Here is a 7,854-nt window from a genome sequence, read left to right as displayed (position 1 = left end):
ACCCTCCCCAGCCCCCCCCCTTCCGGGGAATAAGTAGGGCAAGCGTGAGCTTGTAATGTCAGACAAAAACAACACTTCTAAACCTACGATAAAGACATCCTATGGCTGTTCACCAAATAGCTACTGATAAGGTTTGAATTCGATATTCCCTTCATTTTGCAATAACGCAACATTAGACACCATCATTCATGAGCATGAAATTAAATGAAACATATATCGTAAAAATAAATTTAGAATAAAAAATTAATATATTAAATTGTTCATGGGATGGGACAGGGATAGACCCATCCTGGTCTCATCCAGATGAACAGGCATGGAACAGGATTTCTGTCCTATGTCTCCTCCTAATCCCTAGATGTCCCGTTTTCCTTTTTGTAAAAACAAAAATTGTAACTCCTTGTGTGAATTTTTTACGTTATAATGTTTTTCTTTTCATTGAGTTTCTAAATATAAAAAAATTACAAAAAGTATTATGTAAAAAACTCAATTATATAATATTAAAAAATGTAAAAATAATACTATAAAAAAATTACCATAAAAGAAACATTTCGTAATGGCTTTATGAATTATTTTATTAAGAAAAGAGATTTTGTTGAGATAATAAAGCAACTTAAGAGCTAAAAATTACTATAAAAAATCATCATCATTAACAAGTGAATGAATAATCTATAATAATTATTAATAAATAAGTTTTTTTTTTAAAAAAACATCGGGACAGGACAAGATGACCTTGTCCCGTGTCCCATGCTGTCCTGATTACTGTTCTATCTCATCCAATAGTCTTCCTGTCCTGTCCGTCTTGAATTGATTGGGACCAAGATGTGACATATTGAACACCCATAGAAGGAAAAACAAGTGACTTCACTTCCATTTTGCTATAATCACATAAACAACTCCTTTTGTCAAATTTTTAGAGGCCGTTCGAAATATTCCGTCAAAGATCGAACCTTACCAAAAATTTAAGAGACAAATATCTTTGCAATGCCTAATATTGTTAATTAATTCTGTCCCTGCAAAATTTCAAAATCTCACCAAATTAATCCGTATTTTAAATATAAGATATACCTTCTAAGCTAAGAGATAAAAAAATCATCATTAACGTGAGCACTGTATTTGTCTCTTAGGTTTCTGGTAAGGTAAAGTACTTGTAATTAATGTAGAATTTACAGTGTTGACGCCAATGATGAATATAACCACTAAGAATTTATCATATCTTTAAAATAAAGATTAATTTGGTAAGAGTTTGAAATTTCGAAGGGACAAAATCAATTAACAATATTACTCACAAAGGTATTTGTCTAGTATAAATTATATATTACCAATTAAGGTATGGTAGAGTGTGTGTGTGTTATACATAACTTGGATAGTCCGTTATTTTTCAGAAGAAGCCCTTCAACCCACAAATTCCCAGTCCACTTTCTTTGGTTCTTTATAGTCATCCTTTGTTATCTCTTCCTAAACGTTGACTCATCTTTATCTCATTAATTGCTATCTTAATATTAGGACAAACGTTGTGTATATATAGTCAAATAAAAATCCTAGCAAATAGTCAAAATCAAATATCACAATTTGTCACACTGGCAAAAAGTTGAAATTTAAATCATTTTAAAGAAAATACTAACCTTTTTAGACAAAAGGCTACTTATTCAAAGAAAATATGCAAAGTACAAATAATTAAAGAATTTAAATAGGCATATCACTGACAGAATGCTACGGAAAATCTAGTGGCATTAATGATTTCTAAAGCTAACAACACTTTTGCATTTAAAGTAATCCACTATTAATCAATGTAAACAAGTCAGCCTAAAAAGCCATAAATACATGCATTATTGGTCCTAGAGAGTCACAACTATGAATTAGAAGTAAATTAATCCCAATGGCTTCTTCTAAAGTTACATTTTGTGCACTTTTATTCATAGCTTTCTCTCTTTCTCTTGTCTTTCAAACTCTTGCTGACAGCAACGTTATTTCTACATTAGTTGTAGACGCTGGTTCTGTAGGAAAGCAAATTTCCAAATATTTTTTTGGAGCATTTTTTGAGGTGAACATTAATTTCATGAAATATATATTTAGGTAAGTTTGATTTGCTCATAACTATTAACCACCATTTACGTAGTTTTTCACATAGTTCTACAAATGATTAGGTGACTATTTGTAGGAAATTAATCATGTTGGAGCTGGAGGATTGTGGGCAGAACTTGTCAACAAGAGAGGTAAAAGCCATTCCCATAATCCTCTCTCTGAGATTTTTCTTCTTTGAATTATTTATAATCAACCTTACACAAACTACTTGAATTGTTGGTTAAGGTTTTGAAGCTGGACGCACAACAATTCTCTCAAGCATCTCTCCATGGACTGTAATAGGAAATAGATCAACCATTAATGTTCAAAATGAACCTACCTCCCTGTTTTCTAGTAATAAAATGGCTGTCAAATTGGATATCCATTGTTCTTCTCAGGCTGAATGCCCTAATGGTGTTGGACTCTCTAATCCTGGATTTTTAGGGCATCATAAGCTTCTCTCTCTGCCTCTCTCTCTCTCTATATATATATAGGAGCGCACACATATTTGAAGATCTAATTGCTGGATTATATATAAAATATCCATTATGTTTTGATACTTGTATATTGCTTGTTACGTTCTTTCAGAATATTGAGCAAGGAAAACGATATAGAGTTGTATTCTATCTTCGTTCCTTGGGACCAATTAATTTGAAAGTGGCGTTTATAGGAGTAGATGGGAAAGAATTGACTTCAAATAACATCAAGTACTTAACAATTCCATTGCGCGTGCACACACTAATACTTCTTATTTGTATACATACACCTCATAATTTATTTTATCTTTTCTAGGGCTCTTGCAAGTTATGTTGCAAGCTGGAAAAGTTTTGAAACTAATTTTAGAAGCCCACGCGTCAGATGTCAAAGCAAGCCTCCAGTTGACAATGGACCAAAAAGGAGTTATTTGGTTGGATCAGGTCTCAGCACTGCCTCTAGACACATACAAGGTCTTGAATACTTCATCAACTCACAACTTTAAGCGTATTTAATAAATTACAATGATTACTTCTTCTTTTTTTAACACTCTATACTTTGCATTTTTAATTAGGGACATGGGTTGGGAAAAGGCCTTTTTCAAAAGGTGGCTGATTTGAAACCAACATTTCTTAGATTTCCCAGTAAGCATAGTGCTTAGCATGAAGAATTCTTCAGGCAAAAAAAAAAAAAAGCATGAAGAATTCTTAAAATTAGCATGTTTTGTCAAATTCAATTTTTTCTTTCAATTAAAACCTAACATTCCCATTAGATTAGGTGGCTGTTATGTTGAAGGTGAATATATGAGAAATGCATTTAGGCGGAAGAATACCATTGGACCTTGGGAGAAGAGAATTGGTCCCTTTAATGTCTGGGATTATTGGGTCGACAATGGATTTGGTTATTTAGAGTTTCTTCAAGTATGTACTTTAAACTCTAAATTTCTAAACTGAATATTGTTTTTATAGCCTAATCACTAATCATTATTATTCTTTTGTTACAGTTGTTTGAGGACCTTGGTACGACCCCAATATGGGTATTTAACAATGGTATTAGCCACCATGATAAAGTCAACATCAGTGACATTGGTCCTATGGTTCAAGTATAACTTATATTTAACCCTTGCTTAGTTAATCATTATCTATGGTTTAATTTAGTTAATTTTTTTGTGAATTAATTTTGAGGAAGCTCTTGATGGTATTGAATTTGCAAGAGGTCCTATTACATCAAGATGGGGTAAAGTAAGAGCTTCTTTAGGTCACTCCAAACCTTTTGATTTGAGATACGTCGGTATTGGAAACGAGGATTGTGATAAGATAAACTACCAAGAAAGCTACCTCAAATTCCATGATGCCATAAAGCATGCATATCCAGATATGCAAATTATATCAAATTGTGATGCTACCAAAAAAGCGTTGGACCATCCAGCAGAGCTGTATGGCTTCCATATATATTCAAATGCTAAGCAATTCTTCTCATTGTACACCAAGTTCGATCATATGCCTTGTTTTGGACCAAAAGCTTTTGTTAGTGAATATGCCGTTTGGAACGAAGATGCTGGGAAGGGAACACTTTTGTCTGCATTGGGTGAATCTGCATTTCTTATGGGACTAGAGAGGAATAGGTATGCCATTTGCTTAATTATCAAAATTTCATACGAATCGTTAGTTAGTTAGTTAACCCCATTAATAAATTATTTTCACCTTTTTCTTCCAACAGTGAGGTCATCGAAATGGTTAGCTATGCACCACTTTTTGGTAACACAAACAACCAAAGGTAATTAATGTTGTCTTATGCTTTGTGTTATAAAGTTATCTTTTTAAATTATTAATATTTTTAAAAACTGTTTGTAAATAAGTATATATAGATGGTTGCCCGATGCTATTGTATTTTATTCTCATCAAAGTTATGGAACTCCGAGCTATTATTTGCAAAAGCTATTCTCAGACTCTAGTGGAGCAATGCATTTGAACTCAACGCTTAAAGCTCCTTCTTCAGTTGTTGCATCTGTAATTGCTTACACAAGTTTAACGGAAAAGAAGAATTACATAAAAGTAAAGGTAGCTAAATTTAATCCATGATGATCTTTATTTCCGACTAAGAAATAGAGAGGAAAAAACCCTCAAATTTGTGTGCTTTTATCTCATTTGAAATTCAAAATATTTGGTAGGTTGTGAACTTCAATGACAATCGTGCGAATTTTAAGATCACTTTAAATGGGTTAGATGTAACTGCAAAATCAGCAAAACACTACTACAACAGAGACTTTTTGCTTGTGTTTTGAAGGATTTTTTACTTCTGTTTTGGGAAGGACATTCAAAGAAAGGACGTAACTAGTACCCTATATTTGACTTCTGTTTTGAACAGATGAGAAAAGTGGGACTTTTCACGTCTGTCTAAAACAGAAGTAAAACATAACACTTTTATTGTCTGTTTTTGAGAAACAAAAGTAAAAAGTCCCACTTTTTACGTTTGTTTTGCCAAAAATAGACATGAAAAGTGAGTTTTTTTAATTAAAAAAAAAGGCATCTTTTTTGGATTGGAAGTTATTCCAGTCTAAAAAACATGCCATCTACTTATTATTATTACATAAAAATTATTTTAAGATTAACATATTTAATAAAATTAATCAGAAACAATTACCGTGCATTCATAATAAAAAAGTCCATCTCATGATCAATAAAAGAGATCATCCAATGATAATTACAATATAAGAAAACAACTAATAAAATAATATGACTCTTTTGTTCAATACTAAATAATCCATGATAACAATAAAACATCAATACAATGACCCCTATTTTCTTCCGGTCTAAATACAAGTATACGTCCATATTTGGTTCTATAGGCGTTTAGCCCTTCAAGTGCTTCCCACAAAATCCCATTTATCTGCGGCAAAACTTAATTATATAAAAACAATCCAACAGTAGATGAGAATAAAGCATAAGATCAGTAAAGGAACCAAAACTTTAAACTTATTGGCCAAGATGAGAATTGAAGGCATGCACTGACCTTTGAAAAGAACTTTTATTCCTATATACTCTGTACAACAAGAAGTACAACACCAAAAAGACGAAAAAGGGAGAAAGGGGGAAGACAATTTAAATTAAGAGTTTTGACACTCTTATGTTCCCTTTCCATCATTAAAAGTTAATCAAAGAAATTAAATCTGATGGAGTCGTAGAGTAGTCTTTTAGTTTGTTCATCTCCACTTACACATGAGAGATTCAGATTATGTACTTGCCTGAGAACTGCATGAACATATAATATATATTTTTTCCCTTCTTTGATTCATCTCTCTGATTGAAAGTTTGATTGCAATTGTACCAATAGTCTCTTATTCATATTCACAAAACAATTACCAACAAAATTTAGATTCAAAGAAAAAGAAAATTATAAAGAATAACCTTAGAAATAATTAATAAAACAATTACCAATAGAATTTAGATTCAAAGAAAAAGAAAATTATAAACAATAACCTTAGAAATAATTAACAAAAATAAGCAAACACATATACTTCAACAATTGAGTCCCCCTGTATTTTTTTTCAGACACAATAGACTACATATTTTGCAATTTTGTGATAGTCACATCAAGAACAGGAATGGAGTACCTTGAAGTTGCTGTCTTTGTTTCTTGAATAGCTGCTTATAATTTTTTGGCGTTCTTGAGATGAGGAAACCAAAGGCAAAATGAGAGAAGTAAGACTTGCATGAAAGAGGAAAATAAGAAGATATCTCTGAACTTCCAGACAAAGTCAAGCTAGGTACAAGCAAATATGATGTAATTCATTGTCCCAACTTGCAGCATATGCATATAGGTTGTTTTTAATACATAAAATAAAGAGCTAATAGAGGACGGTTGAGAATTTTCATGGGTATAATCAGTTCACATAGCCTCCAGTGGTCCTTTTAATGTCAAGACCTGAATATATTAATTAAAAATAAAAATATTTTGACAAGTCATTATCAATAATAGAACCCCAGAAAAAAAATTGTAATCAAAGACGATCCACATACCAAGTGGTCTAATGAAAGCGTCAGCACATTCCTCATTGTAAGAGTCCTCAGAATCACGAGTGATCTAATAACAAACTAATGTTTAGCTGTCTGCATTCTGCAAGCTTGGGGGGGGGGGTTCTAATGGAAACAATCACGTGCCATAGCTTTGACATATTCAATTATATCAGTATGGTTGTATAAATAATCTTTCCTAGGTATTGATAAAAAATAATCTTTTCTAGATAGGTGTGAGTTTGCAAGATCGGTGTGTTTTTTGACAGTGCGAATGAGAGCAAATAGAAATTAACATCTCGCACTAGCACAAGCCATAATAATTGGGGCAACGCAACAAAAAAAGTTATGAACCCATGGATTCAAATCCTCTTTTATTAGAAAATATAGTTTTCAAACATAGCAAAGTCGTGTTCCATTTAGGTCATTACTACTGTTATCTCGTGTTTGTCTTCAACCGAATCCTATATAATAAGTTCCTAATAAAGCCAGACACCCTCTCAAACATACCAACACCCTAAGCTAACTGTTTCAAGTAAAAAAAGATTGATTCTTTGTATTTTCTGCAGATATCAGAGTTGCGCTGAAAATTTAAGACGCAGATATGAACCAGAACAAGAATAATATAAATCCTTAACTATTGGATCGACGGAGAAAAAGCAAAATACAGAACAAGCACAAAAACCATGGAGGAGAAAAATCAGGATGAGGCCGAGCAAGATGCGCAAAAGCATGATGGGTATAGTCACCGGCGAAGCTTCGCGTTTTAGCTTCTGGAGACCACGGCGAGAATAGCGTTCACGGTGCGTGCTTTCAACCAAACAATCTCCTACGCACTTCAACCGAACAAGCTCCCTTTCACCGGTGTTTTCACCGTGATGCTTCCACCCCTGGAGTCGCGAGTGTGTGTGCGGCCAGTGAAGCCGCGCACAATATCAATCTTCACAAAGAGGAGAGGCTTGAGGGTATAGGGTGTGTCGTTGCAGATTGAATTAGCCCTAGAGTTAATACTTAAGCAAAATGCTTGTCTGTTTTAAAAAAAAAAACAGACGAGAAAAATCTCCTATTCTCGTCTGTTTTTTTATAAATAGACGTGAAAAATTATTTTTTCCTTAGAAATTACAAAATTTTCACTGTATTGATTTTTTATGTCTATTTTTAGAAACAGACATAAACTAGGGAGGTAAAAACTTTTTTTTTTAAATAGTGAAGGCAACAAAGACTGTGCTCACATCTGCTCATGTAAAAGACGAGAATTCCTTCCAAGAACCTACGAAGGTTCATTACATACATCCATACGCACACA

General features: G+C 32.9%; 1 pseudogene; it reads left to right on the top strand.

Annotated features, from left to right (window-relative positions):
- The first annotated feature begins 1,876 nt into the window (after positions 1-1,876).
- LOC114738800 (alpha-L-arabinofuranosidase 2-like) lies at positions 1,877-4,819 on the top strand (annotated as a pseudogene).
- Positions 4,820-7,854: the final 3,035 nt, after the last annotated feature.

The sequence above is a fragment of the Neltuma alba genome, unplaced genomic scaffold (assembly GCF_004799145.2).
Source record: "Neltuma alba isolate B1F8T4 unplaced genomic scaffold, ASM479914v2 tig00013687_pilon, whole genome shotgun sequence".
In the NCBI taxonomy this organism is placed as follows: domain Eukaryota; kingdom Viridiplantae; phylum Streptophyta; class Magnoliopsida; order Fabales; family Fabaceae; genus Neltuma; species Neltuma alba.
This window is presented reverse-complemented; position numbering and strand designations above follow the sequence as displayed.